The following is a 22,270-nucleotide window of genomic DNA, read 5'->3' as shown; positions in this document are numbered from 1 at the left end:
ATATGTATTTGTTTGGGGGAAATATGTGATTGAAGGATATGGGTGGTAGGAAAAGAGAGATTGAATCCCCATTGTAACTTTCTCCTCTTCTGTCTTTCCATTGATTTCTATGGAAATGCTGTGATTGTCAGTTGGTCTTGAAAATCTCAATCTCCCTACCTCTTTTGTTCCCTGCCTCCCTTCACTTCTCCCCCATTCCTTTCTTCCTCTTTCACCAAAATTAGCTTTATAGACTACTGCCTTGGTATAAAATTATGTTTAATGCACTCTAATCTCAATACTGTGTTCTCAGATTCGAGTGATATTTGCAACTCCTGTCCTTAGATGACTCAAGTGAGTGGGAAAACTCTAGAAATGGATAGCCTAATATTCACCTATAGCCTCCTGATGGTCCACTTGAATTTCCCTTTTAGAATGGATTCTACAACTGCTGTGCCAATGTTAAAATGTGATATAGAATTGGTTCACCGTAACTGTTCTCTAAATAAGGGTTCAACACCAAAAAATACAGCTAAGAAGTAATTTTTTTTAAGTCTCACTTAAAAATATGGCCCACATACACTAAAAATGCCTCATATTGTCAATCTATAAAAAACATGGTATTTTAAAGCATAGGGTTAAAATGAATGCACTAATAAATTTCATCTTACTGTTTTTTTTTCATTTTATGTGATTCCTCTCCTCTATACAGAGATGCCCAGAAATTGAAGAAATGAGTCTTTTTTTTTCCTCTCCTCCCCATTTTTTTTGGTTTCAATTAAAATATGACAGCAAAGCTTTAATCAGCGATTATACTAAATCCATCTTGTTTTGTCTGCCTCAGGTTAGAATGTATAAATCATTCTTCAGGGCACTGAAATGCCAAATTCACTTTTGTATTCCTGGGGAAAAAAATGAATAAATAATTTGAAACTAATCAATAAATAAGACCTGTATTTCCTGGATAAAGAAGTGTTCAGCATACTATTTACTTTGCATAAGTTCTTTAACAAAGAATATATTTATTTAAAACAATTTACTCTAAAAGAAAATGAGAAATGGTATTACGGGTCTGATAGTAACTGGCAAAAAGTGCAGTGAAGCATTCTGTAGTGAAACATGGAAACCAAGCCATCCTTTACAGCATCATTAAAATGAATGAGTGAGCTCAAGCGAGACTCTCAGAAACACTGTGTCTCCAGAGTTCAGTACAAAATACAATCAGTAAATTAAAAGAAAAAAATCTGTCAGGGAAATAGGCCAAAGAAAAAAGTGAATCAGACTGTTGTTGCTAGGCAGTAGGTTACACTGAGCTTACAAAATTTTGACCTTAACTTTCCATCTGTATTCACCATGAAGGGGATATTTGCTCTCTTCTTAGTTCCCAATTTCCAGATACAACCCCATCTATTGCAGAGCACCCTTCAGGAGGAGGTGCCGAGTTCTGTCTCTCACTGTGGCCTCTGCACACCTGACAGCTACCCAAGGAAGATATGTTCTATGGAAGCAGAACACAGCTTATACGTTGCCATTGCGTATCATTTTCTTGGCAGCTTCTTGTACTGAGTTGGGGATTTCTCTGCCAACCTGTGCTACTCCTCACCACTCAGGAAATCATTTCCCTTTATTTATCTCCATACTCAAGACGCTTACTCTTAATGAATTTTGTAAGGGAGATGATGTGTCTAATGCTTACTGTGTTGACTTGCACCTCAAATAGACCTACATTTAATCATAAACTTTGCCAAGTGTCAGTTGAACAACTTGTAGAAAGTTACTTTATCTATCTTATCAAATTTTCTTCTCTTAAGAAATGGAAAACAATGACAGCTATCTCATAACACTTTTAAATAATAAATGTTAGTTTTTAAATACTTAGGCAAAGCATGGCTTATATCTTCTAAGCCTTCAAAATATAATAGCTATTAAAACTATTACTTTGAAAAGAATTCCAACAACTTAAGTCATTTCTGTATCCATGCAATAAAGAGTTGTATATGATTCAACCAAAGAAATGTAATTTTGGAAGATAAAATGAATTATATAAACGTAACCAAAGAGATGGAAGACTCTAAAAACTAAAAACTATGAAATGCTAAAGAAATTCAAGACCACACTAAGGAATAGAAAGACATTCCATGCTCATGGGTTGGAAGAAAAAGTATTACAATGTATATACTACCCAAAGCAATCCACAAGTTTAATGCAAATTCCTAGAAAAATATCAACAGCATTTTTCAAAAACTAGAACAAACAATCCTAAAATTTGTATGAAACCACAAAAGACCTTGAATCACCAAAGCAGTCTTGAAGAACAAAACTGGAAGTATCACAATTCCAGATTTCAAGTTGTGTTACAAAGGGGTAACAATTAAAACACTATGGTACTGACATGAAAACAGACACATAGATCAGTGGAAAAGAATAGAAAACCCAGAAATAAAGCCATAACTATATGGCAAATTAATCTTTAACTAAGCAGGAAATAATACCTGATAATAAAAAGATAATCTCTTCATCAAATGGTGTTGGGAAAACTGGACAGTGACATGCAAAGAATGAAATCAGGCTGCTTTCTTATACCAGACACAAAAATAAACTCAAAATAGATTAAAGACCTGTATATGAGACCTGAAGCCACAAAAATCCTAAAAGATGTTGGCCACGGCAACACTTTTTCTAGACAAGTCTCCACAGGCAAGAGAAATGAAACCGAAAATAAACTATTGGGACTTCATCAAAATAAAAAGCTCTGCACAGTGAAGGAAACAATCAACAAAACTAAAAGGCAACCTATGGAAGAGAAGATATTTTCAAATGACATATTTTGAAGGGGTTGTATCTAAATTATATAAAAAACTGATAGAACACCAAAAACAACAAACAATCTAATTAAAAAAATGAGCAAAGGGTATGAACAGACGCTTGTCTAAAGAAGACATACAGATGGCCAACACACACACATAAAAAGATGTTCAACATCACTCATCATCAGGGAAATGCAATCAAAACTACAGTGAGGTATCACCTCACACCTATCAGAAAGGTTAAAGTCAGAAACACAAGAATAAACAAGTATTGGTGAGGATGTGAAAAAAAAAGGAACCATGTTGCAGTGCTGGGGGGAATGCAAACTAGGGCAGCAACTGTGGAAAATGGTATAAAGTCTCCTCAAAAAATTAAAAATAGAACTACCCTACTATCCAGTAATTCGACTACTGAATATAAAAACACTAATTTGAAAAGGTCTCTGCACCCTTACATTTATTACAGCATTATTTACATTAACCAAATTATGGAAGCAGCCCAAATGTCCATTGACAGATTGACAGATGAATGGATAAGGATGTGGTACACACACCCACACCTACCCACAGACACACATACAATGGATATTATTCAGCCATGAAGAATGAAATCTTGCCATTTGCAATAATACAGATAGAGCTAGAGAATATAGTGCTAAACAAAAGTCAGAAAAAGACAAATACCATATGAACTCACTCATATGTGGAATTTAAGCAACAAAACAAATGAGCAAAGGGGAAAGAAAGAGAGAGAAAACAAGAAACAAACTCTTAACTATAGAGAAGTAATGATCACCAGAGGGGAGGTGGTTGGGTGATAGGTAAAACAAATGAAAGGATTAAAGAGTACACTTATCAGGATGAAAAAAATAAATAAAATGAAGTGTAGTGAAGTACTTCATTTGAAAAACTACTAATCAGAGAATCCTGTAATTTTAGAGTGACTTTCATAAAACATTTATTTTGATCCCCAAAACATTTGTACCTCTGATAGTACAGTTTTATATGCATATTTGATTTCATTTTGTTCAATGAATATTTTTAGATATAAGTTTGAAATAATTTTTGTTGTGTTCCTAATATTTTTGATGATAGAGTGACAATGTGCATAGTATATTCAGATTTCCTAAATACAAACAATAATCTCATAGAAAATAATATGAAAAAATTCTCATTTTAATATCAACAAAAAGTTTTAAAGCTTTAGGAATAAAATTATTCATGAATTGATGGTAACTTTTTCTAAGTTTATCTTATATTCACATACTTTCAATCAAGCTACAAAAGAGCTAATTTGTATAATTTGTTAAAATGACCATAAAGTTGATTTGAGTGGGTAAATGTGGCAATAACTGAGAAAAATATCTGAAAAGAGACAATGCATGAAGAGATTATTCCTAGACTATGTCAAGCATACTATAAAGCTCCCGTGATTGCACGATGCAGAAACAAATAAAGCAGACCACTGCAATGAAACACTGTATCCAGAAATACGTATGAAAATGTGTGTGATAAAGATGCATTTTTAAATTAGCAAAGAAAAACTGTGAGTTGTCACGGATGTTGTTGTACTCTTTGGAAAGAATATTATCATAAGGGTCAGGCTAGGCCCTACTTCATTCTTTATACAGAATTAACTCCTGATAGACCAAAATTTGAAACAGAGAAAAAAACCGACTAAATACTAGAAGAATGTTCAGATTATTAAAAATAATTTTGTAGGGATAAAGTTTTCTAAAGCTGACATAAAACTTAAACAATCTACAAACAAGGTGTAATAAATTTAGCTAAAAGCTGGGTTTTTTTTTAAGTTTTATGTTTCCCCAAGTAAAACTCTTACACAATTCAAAATAGTCCAGGGATCAAAAAGAAAAATATTTTACTACCTATGTTGAACAGGTAATATTTTTCTTCAATATGTTTTTCTTTAATATTTAATATTAATATTTAATATTTTTAATATTTAATAGACTTTTATAAGTTAATTAGAGAAATTCTCACATTAGAAAAATGGACCAAGTATATGAAGATGTTTCACAAACAACCAAGTTACTAACCTGTAAAAAAGTGCCTATTATCACTCATAACTAAGAAATATAAATTAAGCAATAGTATATTATTCTCCTCTATAGATAGAAAACATTAAAAAGACTTGATGATCTAATATTAGTGAAGATGTAGAGAAACAAGAATCCTCATAAAATGTTTGTGAGGCAAGTGAATTCTTATAAACCCTCTGAAAGCCAGTATTAATCAATAGTCTTACCACAGAGTGATCTTACCTCCAAGGACATGCTCAAATACAAGGACATGTATATACAAGGATATCTGTTGTAGGATTACCCTCCAAAACAAAAATCTGAACACAAAATAAATGTTCATCAATACTAATGTACATCATGTGGCTATAGTTAACATTGTACTGTATACTTGAAAGTCGCTGAGGAATACATTATAAATGGTCTCACCACACACACACACACAGACACACACATGCACATACACATAGCAACTATTTTAAGGCCATGGACATAGTAACTAACTTTATTATAGTACTCATTTCCCAATATTTATGCATGTCAAAATATCACATGCATACCTTAAATTTACCCAATGTTATATGTCATCTATAACTCAGTAAAGCTGGAAAAATGTTCAATAGAGGATCAATTTAAATAAACTCACTGGGATATCATGCAGAAAAAAAAGAATAATGTGCATCAATAGGCATTGGGATATGTGAGATATTAAGGGCAATAAGCATGTTACAAAACAATGTGTCTAGTATGACCCCTCTTGTATTAGCAAATGTATATCCCAATGAATATATACTTTTACATGTTTACAATATATGGGAAAGAAATCACAACAAACTGATTATCTCTGAACAGAGGAAGGGGATGTGGCCAGGGGGGTCAAAAGGTGCTAGTGAGTATTATTATGTCAACATATGAACAAAATTTGTTTTATCAAAAATCTGGAAGAGGGGCGCCTGGGTGACTCAGTGGGTTAAAGCCTCTGCCTTCGGCTCAGGTCATAATCCCAGGGTTCTGGGATTGAGCCCCACATCGGGCTCTCTGCTCAGCAGGGAGCCTGCTTCCTCCTCTCTCTCTCTGTCTGCCTCTCTGCCTACTTGTGATCTCTGTCTGTCAAATAAATAAATAAATAAATAAATAAATAAATAAATAAATAAATAAATCTTTAAAAAAAAAAATCTGGAAGAGCCTTAGTTGTTGCAGCCCATTTGTAGATAAACCATAATTGTCAATTTCTCTTTGTTCTTGAGTTGCATCAGAGTTATCAGTTCCAACCACACCCCTCTCTTGCTGGGAAGGTTATCACACTGACACCTCATCATTTCTTGCCACTAAATACTTCAAAGCTGTCAGTTGCTCCTATCATTGACTTTTAATAAAGCAGGTTTCTTCAACAATATATTTTATTGCCTCTGTATAACTGCCTCTGAAGCAACAAATCACATAACATTTTCCTGGCTCATTTCATTTTTACCTCTATAAATTTTCAGAAGTAACTGTGATGTTAGCTGTTGTCCTTTTGTAGACGCTCTTCATCAAGTTAAGGTAACTCCCTTCTAGTCCTAATTTGCTGAGAGTTCTGTGAGGAACGGATGTTGGATTTCTGTCAAGTGCTTTTCTTTACTTTCTTTTTTTTAAGATTTTATTTATTTATTTGACAGAGAGAGAGATAGTGAGAGAGGGAACACAGGCAGGGCAAGTAGGAGAGGGAGAAGCAGGTTCCCCACTGAGCAGGGAGCCAGATGTGGGGCTTGATCCCAGGACCCCAGCATCATGACCTGACCCAAAGACAGACACTTAACAACTGAGCCACCCAGGCAAGCCATGTCAAGTGCTCTTCTGTGTGCCAATTGATACAATCATATGAATTTGTATTCTTTAACTGTTGATGCAATGAATTACATTGATTTTCAAGTGGTGTACCAGCTTTGCATACTTGGCATAAATCACACTTGCTAATAACACAATAATTATTTTTATATATGATTGAATTTTTGTCAATATTTTCTAAGAGTTTTTCTATCTATAGTCATGAGAGATATTGTTCTTTAGCGTCTTTTTTTTTTTTTTTTTTTTTTTTTTTACTATCTTCTGGTGAAGTTATCAGGGTAAACCTAGCCTTCATGAAATGAGTTGGGAAGTGCTTTTTCTTCTCCTATTTTCTGGAAGTGATTACATAACATTGGTATCATTTTTCTTTAAATGTTTCATAGAACTCTCTACAGAAACAATTTGGCCTTGAAAGTCTGTTTTCAGGAAGAGCCTAAATTCAACTTCTTTGGTGATTACAGAACTATTCAGTGTCTCTATTCAAGCTTAGGTGAGTTTTAATAGTTTGGGTTTTTAAGTACCTGGTTTAATGTACCAAATTCATAAATATTAAGTTGTTCATGGTGTTTCCTTTCTTTTTAGTGGCTCTAGGATCTAAACTGCTATTTCTTATTCTATTGCTAATAGGATCACTTGTGTTCTTCCTTTTTATTGTTGTCAGTCTTGCTACCTTCTATCAAGTTTATTATTTTTGAAGAATCAACTTTATGTTTCAATGATTTTATTATATTCCCACTTTCAATTTCATAGATTTCTTATTATATTTAATATTTCTTTCCTTCTTCTTGCCTTGAGATCTTTTATTTGTTTTGCTCTTCTTTTTCTAGTGTCTTGAACTAGGAACTTGGATTACTGATTTGAGACCGTTTTTCATTTCTAATGTAAGAATTCAAATCTATTTTGCCTCTGAACACTCCTTTAGATTTACCCTGAACATTTAAATATACTGACTTCTTAATTTCATTTAGTTCTATTTTTTATTTATTTCATTTGAGTCATCCTCTTTGATCCATGGACTATTCAGAAGTTGTATTCAATTTCCAAAGAATTACAAGTTTGACAGCTGTCTTTTGTTATAGATTTCTACGTGAATTCCATGTGATCAGAGAACAGACTCTGTACAATTTCATTTCTTTTAAACTTATTGAGGTTTGTTTTATGGCCCAAAATATGATCTACCTTGGTAGATGTCTTGCTGTTGTTGGCTGGAATGTTGTGTATATTTTGATTGGATACTGTTGGTTGTTCATATTGTTCAGATCTTCTGGGTACTTGCTAACTTTCGGACTGGTTCTATCGGCTGTTGAGAGTAGATTGTTAAAGTCCTCAGCTATAGGATTGTGAATTTGTCTATTTTTCCTTTTAGCTCTATCAGTTTTTTTTTTAAAGATTTTATTTATTTATTTGACAGAGAGAGATCACAAGTAGATAGAGAGGCAGGCAGAGAGAGAGAGAGGGAAGCAGGCTCCCCGCTGAGCAGAGAGCCCGATGCGGGACTCGATCCCAGGACCCCGAGATCATGACCTGAGCCGAAGGCAGCGGCTTAACCCACTGAGCCACCCAGGCGCCCAGCTCTATCAGTTTTTGCTTTACATATTTGAAGTCTCTGTTGTTTAGTGGGTAACCTATTTATTATCATTATGCATTCCTGGTAATTTGCTCTTTTTATCTTTACATAATGTTTTTCTTTGTCTCTGGTAATTTTACTTATTCATAAGTCTACATTATTAGGTATTAATATAGCCATTTCTGCTTTTTATTAATGGTTGCATAGTATATCTCCTCTCATCATTTGACTTTCAACATACTTACATATTTGATTTCAAAATTAAGTAGCATATAGTTGAGTCATTTTTTAAAACTCACTGGAAATCTCTTTTTCTTAGGTTAGTATATTTAATTTTTCTACCTTTAAGTATTATTGATATTGATTATTGATATGTTAATATGCTATGCTTAGGCCTGGCATTTTTTATCTGTTACATATTTTAAACCATAAATATATATTACCTATCAATATTTGGTATCTGTAGATTAAGTTGATAATAGGTATTGAGTAAGAACTCAGCACTACGTGACTAGAAGTTCAAAGGAAAAGTGTTTCAAAGAAATAGTGTAATGATTTTCTAAAGCTGTTAAAAACATGAGCCTTTGTACTGAAATGCCTTACTAAGTTACAAACAGGATGACGGAAAAAAGACCAATCCTAAACATACTTACATAATATTTCATAATCCCAAGGATTAAGATGATCAAATGACTTCCAAAAACATAACAACATAACCAAAAAGAATGAGAATCAGACAAACATCACATTTATCATCAGCAACGCTGAATGTTAGGAGACAACTGAGAACATCTTTAAATTACTCAGGGAAATTTATTTTCAATCTGGATTTTTTTGCCAAACAAAATTACTATTCAAATGTTAAGACAAAATATATTTCATACATGAAAGGATTCAAAGTTTCTCTCCCACTTAGTGTTCCTGAAGAAATGTCTTGAGAAGGAACACAAGCTAAATGAGGAAAAAACAAGAGATATGGCATGAATTAAGAGCTGTATCTTACTAAGAGGAGGAAATTTGACTTACTTCTAACCTCACAATAATCAAGTTTTAATGACAACTCAGAGTAAATTGGGAAACAAAAATCACCATCAAACAAGAGGGGCTGCTCAGAAAAGGGAAGCAAAATTTCACTGATCGCTATGAGTATTAACAAAAACCTAGTTAATTCTTACTAAAAAACAAGCAAACAAATAAACAACAACAAAAAAACAAAAACAAAAACAAAACTACCTCCATTTCTTCTGAAATATTTCATGTTATTGCACATTCATGGAAAAACACTTCTTCCCTGGGGAAAATCCTTGTATGGCTACCTAGATGTTGAGTCTAGGAAATGCTGCCCTGTCTTACTATACACAGAAATCCTTGTTATACTGTGTCATAGGTGATGAGCTTAGGGATTCAGATCTTTTTATATTCATCTGTTTCCAGGGGGAGATTCTAATATAATGATCATTTTAAATAATATAACATATCAGATATCAAATTAAAAAAATCCACAAACTCAACAGTTGCCTGAAAATAATCTTGAAAGACTAATAAAATTATTTAAAAGTTTCCTATTTATTTATTTATTTGTCATTCCAGGACACTTTGTCTTTTCCACTGAAAGTAAAACAAGTTCATTAGAAGCTTTCTTCTAGGACACCTGGGTGGCTCAGTGGGTTAGGCCTCTGCCTTCTGCTCAGGTTATGATCTCAGGGTCCTGGAATGGAGCCCCACATTGGGCTCTCTGCTCACCAGAGAGCCTGCTTCCCCCCACCCCCCGCCTGTCTCTCTGCCTACTTGTGATCTCTCTCTCTCTGTCAAATAAATAAATAAATAAAATCTTTAAAAAGAAAGAAAGAAAGGCTTCTTCTATAGGATGAAAACTTCCATACACTCATCCAAGAGCAGGTACTCTAACCCTTAGACCCTCCTCTATGCCCTCTTAGGAAACTAAAATATCTCTTTCCCTACTACATGACTTTTGATTTCAAACAGTCTACTTATTTTGCAACACTCTGTCTAGGATGATTTAAATTAAACAATAGATATTGTTTTCTGTTCCTTTTTTAACTCCCTTACCGAGCAGTTTTGAAGGCATAGGAAAGTTCTATTCAGAGCAATTCTTTCAATGTTTAGTATAATTAGAGAAACTGTTTGGGCCTGAGGATTTCTGAAGATGCTCCCTACTCTCAACTGTTGTATAACTTGCAGAAAGTCTAATTTATTAGTTGTATAGCCATTTCACACAATAGAACTCCAAATCAGTGCCCTGAGTAAAGAATTAGCTGTGCTGCACTCATTAATGCTGATGAAAGTGGCACAGTTACAACACATTGTACTGAAAATAATTACATACTCTTAAGAGTCCTTATTGTATAGACTGGGAAAGAGTGATGATACAGGGATACAGGTGCTTGTTTGTGCTTCCATGAGAATTGCATTCATGAAGATTAAGTATTTATTTTAGGCATAGTATATATAAACCACTTCTCCTGTGGAATACCCAAAAGAAACACAGTAAAACCAGAGCTTCCAAGATAGAACCTTTACTTGATCTAAAGTCAGACATATTTATGCTTCCCTTTACATATGGGGGTCATTTAACACTGTAAATTTTATTTCTCTGTTTTATTTTTCCAAAGAAGAGAAGATACTGGTAAGTCCTACTTCTGCCTTAAGTGAAGTCTTTGGAAAGATTTCTATTTGCTCTCCAAAAATAAGGTTTTAAAGTTCTTTTATTTCAGATGTCTCAGTTTTATTTGTGAATCTAAATGGTCAGTATCTGATATAGTCCCTTTCAGTAAAATTATCTTGTTAGTCAAAGCTTAGAGAAGTACCATACATAACCATAGTACAATTTTAACAAATCATGGATATTTACTGATGTGACAGAGGTTATAACTCTAGCACACTATACCTGCATTGGCTACACATATGATTAAGAACAAAAAATTTTGATATCACCAATATTGTTTTCAGTGAATGTGAAAATCTAAACATAGGCATGCATTTGCACATATGTACATACACACAGACCTTTTCAATAGTTTAATATATACTTAATCAAATTCCAGTTCTTTCCACAGAGGTAGAAAAGCTGGCACCCAAAATGCAGTATTACTTTTGTTTTTAAGGAGATGGAAAGGGAAAAAGGGAAAAATTTTTATCAACCTCAATTAACTACTCAGTAATAATAGAACCATGTCAAAAAAGAGATATAGCATAATGGTAATTTGCCTATTGCTATACTGAACTATTTTACTCTGACAATTCACTAAATCTGAAGTTTTAGAAGATAGGTGGTAATATACATTTCATTTTTTAAATGCTAGAAAACCAAGGTTTCCTCACTCACTTTCATACCAACGCTGAAACTATAAAACTGTCAAATATGATGAACTTTAACAAAGACATTCACATCTCTAATTTTCCCTCAGGCAGCTGAAATGGAAATTTTTTTTTCCTAGTTCAGTTTTTTATCATAATATAGTACAAGAATATTCAAAAGCTTTTAATATTCTGGAAGCTTTCACATTTGTTAAAGTCAGTTGACCTCTCTAGGTCTTGATTCCTTCATGAGTATATAAAGAGATTATCCTAGATTTCTGCAAGTTATATTCTATTACTTCTGGACTCTCAGGTTCTAGGGACTCCAAGTCCCTAAAAGGGGAACCAAAGGAGGTCCACACCAAGACACCTAATATCTAAAAAGTCAGCAAGGAATGATAAAGGGAGAATTTTAAAAGCAAAAGCAAAAAAAAAAAAAAACCAACCACATATAAGGGAAATTCCATAAGGCTATCAGCAGCAACTCTGTAGACCAGAGGGAGTGGCAGGATATATTCAAAGTGCTAAGTGGAAAAAACCTACAACTAAGAATACTCTACCCAGCAAGGCTATCATACATAATAGTAGGAGAGAGAAAGATATAGCAAGAGACAAAGAAGAGCACTACATTATGATAAAGGGAACAATCCAATAAGAGAATGTATAATTGTAAATTTCTGTGCACCCAATGTAAGAGTGCCTAAATAAAAAATGTACATATATTAACAGACATAAAGGGAGAAGTTGGTAGTAATACTGTAAGAGCAGGGCAATTTAACGTCTCAGTTACATCAATGGACAGATCATCCAGACAGAAAAGCAACTAGGAAATGGTGACTTTATAGGGCACATTAGACTAGGTGGACCTAACAGGTATATACAGAACATTCCACCAAAACCAGAATACACATTCTTCTCAAGTGTACGTGCAACATTCTCCAGCATAGATCATGTTAGGATGAAACAAGTCTCAGTAAATTTAAGAAGACTGAAATTATATCTAGCATCTTTCACAACCCCAGTGATATGAAACTAGAAGTGAATTATAAGAAAAAATCTGGAACAAAACATAAATCCATGGCAGTTAAACACCATACTTGCTAAATAACTGACGGACAATGAAGAAATCAAAGGGGAAATTTAAAAAAATACTTTAAGACAAATGAAAACACAATGTTCCACAATCTTTGAGACACAGAAAAAGCAGTTCTAAGGGGGAAGTTTATAGCACCATAGGCCTATCTCAAGAAAGAAGAAAAATCTCAAAAAAACCCAACTTAACTTATATCTAAAGAAGCTAGAAAAAGATAACAAATAAAGCCTAAAACTAGTTAAAGAAGGAAATAAAGATTGGAATGATAAATTACATAGAGACTATGACAAAGCAACAGAAAAAAAAAATCAATGAAACACGAGCTGATCATTTGAAAAGATAAACAAAACTAATAAATCTTTAACCAGACTCATTAAGAAAAAAAGAGTCTGTATTGAAATAAATAAAATCAAAAATAAAAGAGAAATACAAAGAAATACCAAGAATTATGAAAATATTATGAAAAATTTCATGCCAACAAATTGGACAACTTAGAAGAAATGAATAAATTTCAGGAAACATACAGTATTCTAAACTCAATCAGTAAGAAATAGGAAATTTGAGTAGACCAATTACTAGTAACAAAATTGATGTGGTAATCAAAAAACTCTCAACAAAGAATAATCTAGGACCAGAGGGCTTCATAGGTGAATTCTGTCTAACATGTAATGAGGAATTAATACCTATTCTTCTCACAATTGCAAAAATTAAAAGAGGAGGGGAAACTTCCAAATTCATTCTATGAGGCCATCATTACCCTGATACCAAAAACCAGGGGCACCTGGGTGGCTCAGTGGGTTAAGCCTCTGCCTTCAGCTCGGGTCATGGTCTCAGGGTCCTGGGATCGAGCCATGCATCGGGCTCTCTGCTCAGTGGGGAGCCTGCTTCTCCCTCTCTCTCTGCCTGCCTCTCTGTTTACTTGTGATCTCTCTGTCAAATAAATAAAATGTTTAAAACAAAAACAATAAATAAATAAATAAAAACACCTATTCTCATTATTTTTAATGAATATAGGTGCAAAAATCATCAACAAAATAGGAGCAAACCAAATTTAATAATACATTAAAAAAATCCTTCATTAAAATCAGGTGGGATTTATTCCAGGATGGCAAGTATGGTTCAATATTCAAAAATCAATCAATGTGATGTTACAATAATAAGAGTTTGGTACTGGCCCCAACATATATATACATATACATATATATATATATATACACACACATATATATATATATATACATACATATATATATAAATTAATGGATAGGATAGAGAGCCCAGAAATAAACCCACAACTCTGTGGTCAATTAATCTACAATAAAGAAGGAAACGACATGCAATGGGAGTAAGACAATCTCCTCAAAAAAATGGGTTGGGAAAACTGGACAGCTATGTACAATAGAATGAAACTGGACCATGTTATTATACCATACATAAAGATAAACTCAAAGTGCATTAAAGACCAAAATGTGACACCTAAAACCATTAAACTTATAATAGAAAATGAAGGCATTAATCTCTTGGACATCATCCTTAGCAACACATGTATGGATATGTCTCCTCAGGCAAGGGAAACAAAAGCAAAAATTAACTATTAGGACAACATCAAAATAAAAATATTTTTACACAATGAAGGAAACTATTGATACAACAGAAGGGCAACATACTGAATGAGAGCAGTTATTTGCAAAAATAATATATCTGACAGGGGTTAATATCCAAAGTACATTCAAAAAATTTTACAACTCTATACCAAAAAACACAATCTGATTAAAAAATGGGCCGAGATCTCAAACAGACATTTTTCCAAAGAAGACACAGTGATAGCCAATAGGCACATGAAGAGGTACTCAGCAGTACTGACCATCAGGAAATGCAAATCAAAACCACAAAGATATATCACTTCAAACCAGTCAGAATGACTAGTATCAAAAAGACAAGAAATAACAAGCACAGGTCCGAAGTTGGAGAAAAGAGTATCTTTGTGCACTGCTGGCAGGAATTTCAATTGGTATAACACTATATAAAAGAGTATGGCGATTCCTGCAAAAATTAAAAATAGAAATACCATATGACCTAGTAATTCCGATATTGGGTATTGACCCAAAGAAAACAAAAACACTAATTCAAAAAGACAACACATGCATCCCTGTGTTTATTGTGGCTTTATTTACTGTAACAAAGACAGGGAAGCAAATCAATTGTCCATCAACAGAAGAATGGATAAAGAGAATGTGGAACACACAGACACACACACACACACACACACACACACACGCACAATGGAATACTGCTTAGCCAAAAAAAAAAAAAAAAAAAGAATGACATCTTGCTATTTTTGACAACATAAATGGATCTAGAGGGTATAATGCTAAGTGAATTCAGACACAGAAAAGATGAATATCATGATTTCGCGTATGTGAACAGACATGTAGAATCTAAAAAACAAAATGAACAAAAAAACAGACCCTTAAATACAGAGAACAAACTGGTATTTGCCAGATGGGAGGTAGATGGGAAGGTGGGCAAAACAGATTAAGGAGTTAGGAGGCAAAACTTCCAGATATAAAATAATTAAGTCACAGAGATGAAAAGTACAGCATAGGGAATAGAGTTAATCACATTGTAACAACAATTGTAGGACAGATGGTGACTAACCTAATAGTGGTGAGTCCTGAGCACTGTGTACGATTGTTGAATTAGTACATTGTACACCTGAAACTGATATAACACTGTATGGCAATTATGTGTTAATAAAATTTTTTAAAGGATAAATTGGTTGTTCCACTGAAGTAATTATTTTTAGATTACATTTTTTTCATCTACTGAGCTGTCTCCACCAAACAATCACATTCTACCATCACTTAATCACCCATACCCCTTGAAACTCACCACTGTAGTATGAATCCAGGGCTTCAGTTGATCATGGCACTTATCCAGATGCCTATCAACTATGTAAGTCCTGAGAAGCTGGGTTTACAGGTCAAGCCTGATTGTTTGAATGAAGATAACTGCTCTCCTGTTACAAATCTGAATAAATGATGTAGACAGAATATGGACACATGTCAGAGTACCTACTATATAGGTAATCTCGGTTCACCTGTAACTGAGTCTATTTACCTACTGAGCAGATCTTGAATCCAGGACAAACAGCACACCTGTCCAGTCCTTCTGCATGTTTGATTGGGTCAAGCTTTAAGTCCCAGTAGCTTGTACCATTTAGTCCTTAGTTCCATCATTCTGCATTCAGTGTTCTGAGAGTCACTACTGCAGTTTGGTTTAGAGTGTGGATTTTAGAGCTAATTACCTACATTTAAATCATAAATTGCCACCTGCCAGCTTCTTACCTTAGCAAGCAACCCAGCTTCTCAGAGCCTCAATTTTCTCTTACCGACAATGAAATAATAGTGTTGCTGTGGGATTATTTGAGATGACTCATGTGAAATATTTAGAAGCTTCCCTCCACACACAGGAAGCATTTGATATGCGTTAGTTATTTTTACTGATCTCCACTCATGTCATATATGATATGAAACTGCATTTATTTGAAGTACTTAGCATAGACAATTGGCTATTATATATGCACGTGAAAACCACACTCTAGGAGAATTTATTTGTTCCTATCAGAAATTCAGCAGAGAATGAACTAGCCCATCCCTCCAACAACTACTATATACACTTGAGTTAACTCTTTTTCTGGCCGTCATCATCAAAATTAGTTTGTCAGCACAGTGTGTTACAATTATGACTCTACGGAGGAATTCTGCTAATTATCAAAATAGTTATTAGGGATGAAATCTCACTGGTGATCTTCAGGATGTGTAGATTGACTAAACTATTTTAGGAATAATCCCAGACTTTGCATTACAGGGATAAGAGTATAATGAACAATGTATCTTTCACTTATACCCTTAAGCATGACATCTTAGACTAAATTCTTAAATATTTCTTTTCTACCGCTGACCCAGAGATTTCTTAATAGTCTGACTTAGTAATGATCTAACAATAGAATATTGTCACATATGCCTTAAGTACATCTTTCATGCAAATTACTTTCTTATAAACTGGAACCTCATCAAATTTTTTAAAAACATCCTATACTTGACTGATAATACATGTTGGCATCTGTGGCCAAATTTGTCTGAGACTTGCTTTTATTATAGCCTAGGAATTACCTTTACTTATTTTAAACTGCTAACAGCTATCAGTAGTCAACCAAAGAGCCCACTGCTTGTGTATACAACATCGCAGTTTTGGCCAGTTCACAGAAGTATGCGTCCGTAAGTCAACTAGATTATAAAATCTTTGAGAACATAAAAGAAAACATAACTAGCATTCATTTATTCAATAAATACTTATTGACAATGTAATAATTACAAAATATGGTTATGGGCAGTGAGGATCTTCAGGTGACTAAATTAAGGTTTTTATTCTCAATACACTTAAAATTTGGAAAACTTTTTTTTTCTTTATAATTTTTCATACAATAAGTTGTATAAAACACATTCCTGGCACTAATCAGTTAACAGAGTTGAAAGGTCATTTCGATCAGGAAAATTACTTCCTAAAACCTATTACCCCTTTCTCCCTCTAACAGAAGGGGACCTTCTTGGAAATTTTCCTAGTAGAGATTCAAATATGTTTGTCATCAACTAAAACTCACAAAATAAAATTGTTTTGTGTAAAAACTGCTCTGTCATCAGCTAACTAGCCTCATTGGCCTTGCTTTGATAAAAGATTCATGCAAGGGAACTCAGTTGTATGTGTGACAGTTTCTACCAACAAAAAATAATACAGTTTCCTAAAATTCTCCCCTCTAAATTGGATTTTTAAATTTACTTTTTACCTAAGGCCTTTCTGTCAGAATAAAATAGCTTTCCTTGTAAAAGCAAAATGTTTTATGCTGATCCCACAATTCTTAAGTGCTGTGAAGTGGAAATGGAGAGTTAAGGCAAAGTTTAACTATAGCTTATTATTTTGCTTCCGTATTTTAAAAATTTTTTTTCTATTTTTCATGTAATCTAATATACAGGGTAACCCTGTATACTAGTTGCTCAGCGGATATCAACTTTTGCTTGACATACCCCCCCCCATTTTAAAATCTTTTTCTTGGGGCCCTGAAATCTTCACAGTGTGCTCTGTCATACAGAGTAATTGACCCAAGTAACAAATCATTCATTGGTTTTCTTCTTCCTCCTTCTCATTAAGATGTAATCTCAGTAGAGTCATTTCCATATGGTAGGTGACAAGGGGTGGTAATATTTTAAATGAGCACATCCTCAGTGATGCATCCCCTAGCTCATTATTTGGTCTTCCCTGGTAGCAAGATATTTTAATTCAGTTACAATGGCTTGTTTACCTTAGGAAACCTCTCTCAGCTACAGAAGTACTAGCACTTCAGCCAAGAAGCAAAGTATTTTCATGTCAACAGGGGCTTTTTTTTTTTTTAACTCTACAAAAAAAAATAATAATTACCCATCTTGCCTGCACACATGGATATAAAAAGTCATGTGACTTGAGCTCATGGAAATAGCAGATACTTGATTAAGGAGAACGCAAACTCTATTTTCAGTTAAAGTCATTTAACAAATGGGAAAATGGTCTTCTAAATGAATTAAAAGTAAGTTGTCTTTTGAAGTAGTAGTAGAGTCAGAGCAGTGGGTTAATTACAGATTTTCTTGATGACAGCTAGTGATAAAGCTGATGTAATGGTATCCATCAGGACTTATATGATGGGAATAGTCAAGACACAGTAATAACTGAAATAATATATCAAAATCAAAGAGCCCAAGTCTTTGAAAAGCTGTAGTCATAAATTAAATCACAGATGGCTTCGTGCACTGACCACTGAGTAAAACAGCAAAGACTTTTTATTGTATTTCTTTTTTTTAAATTTGTTTATTTTCAGCATAACAGTATTCATTGTTTTTGCACCACACCCAGTGCTCCATGCAATACGTGCCCTCCCTATTACCCACCACCTGCTTCCCCATCCTCCCACCCTCCTGCCCCTTCAAAACCCTCAGGTTGTTTTTCTGAGTCCATAGTCTCTCATGGTTCATCTCCCCTTCCAATTTCTCTCAACTCCCTTCTCCTCTCCATCTCCCCACGTCCTCCATGTTTTTTGTTATGCTCCTCAAATAAGTGAAACCATATGATACTTGACTCTCTCTGCTTGACTTATTTCGCTCAGTATAATCTCTTCCAGTCCCGTCCATGTTGCTACAAAAGTTGGGTATTCGTCCTTTCTGATGGAGGCATAATACTCCATCATGTATATGTACCACATCTTCCTAGCCAGCAGTAAAAGCAGCAAAGACTTTTATTTGATTGGAGTTTAATGGATCTAATTTGATTTTAATTTAGGTGCCTTAACTTTGATTCTCATAGAAGTACATAAGGGAGAAGAAATCAAGTGCAATTATTTATTTAGTTAGTATAACCTCTATATATGAGACAAGCAATAAATGATCAGCTATTAAGCTAATACAGTGTGCTGTGCAAGTCTGGGAACTGTAAAAACCACTCAGAATTTTCCTGCCCAGGGAACCAAGAGTATAGTATATTTGTACGACAATTTCTGAGAGTGACTTGTTGGGATATCTGGAGATATTAATTTCTTGGCACCTTTGCCTTGCTCTAGAAGTTGGAAGGAGGCCTTCTGAAATTCAAAGAAAAGTACTCAGTCACAGAGATATTGTATGACCATGCAAGTTTGGCTAGACTACAATGGAAGAGTAAAACCTGAGAACTTGGGTGGGATACTGACAGCACCTGGCCCATTAGAGAAGTTTAGCTTTCCTTTACCTTTACTCTATGGCATGAAGAAGTCAGTAGGTAATATTACCTGATCAATTAGAAATTATTCTTCTAGTGCATAACAGGAAGCCTAACAATGCATAAATTAAGTAAGCAGTCCAGACCTTCTTCAGTAGCCTAATGATGTAATCAAGGGCCCAGGGTTTTTCCACCCTTCCCTACTATGCCTAATATAGTAGCCTTTGGTCCTCATCCATCTAGAAATTACATGGTTGTAAGACACCTGCTCTAACACTGAGATCAAAGGAAGGAAGAGAAGAAAGATGGGAAGAAGAAGAACAGCCAAACTATTTATTTTTATACCCTTATACCTTTAATCAGAAAACAATCTTTACCAGAAGATGTGCAAAAAATTCCAACAACCCTTGCAACCACTGAGTCACAGGGCCAAACTTACCTGCAAAAAGAGTATGGCTGTGTCCATCATATTCCGTTTCGGAAATAAAAATCTTTGTAAGTATTTTAAGTAGAAAATGGTTTAATATAAGAATTAGATGCTTGCAAAATCACAGGAAAGGCTATAGGAATTCTAATCTGAACCCAGTGATTTCTAAAACAACTTAGCTGAATTTACACGTGAAAGCTAGTCACAAAACTAGGGACAGATGAGAATATTAACGCTAAGTACTGAGTGTAGGAAGACTCACCAGAGGTGTGATCCAGGGATTGGCAGCCAGAACCAGAGAACCAGGACTGCTGGGAACACAGCAACACAGGCCAGAGCACTGCAATGAACAAAACAAAAAACATGCATCTAAGCAAGTAACTGTTACTCAGAGCACTTGCTCCAAAGTATTCTGCGGAACACAGAGATTAAAATGAGACTATTGAACTGAATAGACCAAACCATGACACCACTCCTATGGTTCAACACATTGCATTTCTAAAAATATCAAGGTTCTGGGGCGCCTGGGTGGCTCAGTGGGTTAAAGCCTCTGCCTTTTGCTCAGGTCATGATCCCCGGGTCCTGGGATCGAGCCCCACATCAGGCTCTCTGCTTGGCAGGGAGCCTGCTTCCTCCTCTCTCTCTCTGCCTGCCTCTCTCCCTACTTGTGATCTCTATCTGTCAAATACATAAATAAAATCTTAAAAAAAAAATATCAAGTTTCTGTAAGCCAAGGAAAGTTGGTAACAATGACGACTAGAAAACGAATTAATAATACTGGCCTCAGCCCTCACTCCAGGACAGTCACAAGGGTTTTAGTTCTCACTTTAGGTGGTAGAGATGCTACCCTAAGTCTCCACTTTCCTCTTTATCAAAATACTTCTATAAAGATTCTGTTTCTTTTTTGTCTTAGTTCAAGGTTACAGTCAGAGGTCTCTGGCCAATCCTTGATAATGAATATAAGGAAGAATGGCAACAAGAGAAGGCTAATAAAGCAACGAGGGGCGATTAATTAAGTTTATCCCTAAGGAATTTTCAAATACAAAACAGGTCATAGCCTTGATGATTATTTTTGTTCTTATTCTGGTGAGTGCAATCATATCATCGGTAAATTTTATCTTGGAATACAAATCCACATCATTTCTAACTAAACTTGTTCAAAGTCTAAAATAAATTATGATACATATTAAAATATAGAATGTCGAAGCATTCATAGAAGCATTACATGTTGAATATTATTCCTTCTGATGTATCTTAGGCAAATGATACCAGATGTTCAAATATAGTTGCTTCTTACAGAGAAAAGAGGAAAGCTCATGCTGTTTCTGTTGTAATTTCCAGTCAGACAGTTCAATATAACTATCTTACTATAAAGCACTGAAATATTGCCTACAGACCCAGTGAAAATGACATAATAGTTCTGAAAGTGAACAACATTAACAGGTTATGAAAACTTCATTTTATTCTGGTTCTAACAAAATCAAGAGTCTGGTTACATACAAAAAGAAAACTTTTATAAGATTCATTTCCCACTCGCATAATAAGAGATTAAGAGGTTTGTTTCACTCTGTAACAATAGAATATTAAGACTCAAAGAGTATTTGAAATGTAATGGCAATATGAAGATTTAGGAAAAATGATATTTATATAAGATGGAACTACTGGGTATTCTGTAAGATTGCCTTGATCCATTAGTAAGTTCACTTAGGGCTTAACACTTCAGGGACATAAAAAACTTACTACAAAATAATAATTTAGAGTATAAATGCAAGTACCAAGTAGAGAATACTACGAATTTTCTATCAATGGATTGTTAATTCCCATGATGCCACTAAAACAGTGAAAAAATATCAAGACACTCAGTCATAAAGGCATTAGTTTTTTAATGTATTAAAGCAACATAAGAAATAAGATGAGAGTTGTCTACAAAAGGACCTTGGCATGATGGGTCAATAAAGAGAATTTAGTAAGCATTTCTGTAGGCACTGAAGTTACAACCCTCTCTTTCGGTATACCTTCAGGAGATTTTGGTTTAGATACCAAGTTTGGAGTGGATCCTTTATAATGTGAACTCTTAATGAGGCAGTCCTCATTTATACATTTTATACTGAAATGGAAACTGTGATAAAATAATTAACATATAATACTATTAATTTTTCTGTATTAGCAATGCCAAGAAGAGCCTGGTGACGCTTGAGCATTTGGACATATCACACTGAAAAAAGTTTCAAGTTTATTGCCTTAAATGATGTCATTTTTACTTTATCACCTTATTGTATTTTGGGAAGCATGTAACATCTTTAGACTCATTGAACAAGTCTGGAATTTGAGATATGCATAAAATTAACTGGGGTAAGATGACAGATCTAGTACTATTAGGAAATGTAGACTGAGCCTCAGACATCTGACTCTAGAGCCCAAGCTATCAGCTCCCTA

The sequence above is a fragment of the Meles meles genome, chromosome 3, assembly GCF_922984935.1.
Source record: "Meles meles chromosome 3, mMelMel3.1 paternal haplotype, whole genome shotgun sequence".
In the NCBI taxonomy this organism is placed as follows: domain Eukaryota; kingdom Metazoa; phylum Chordata; class Mammalia; order Carnivora; family Mustelidae; genus Meles; species Meles meles.
Note: the sequence above shows the minus strand (reverse complement) of the source record.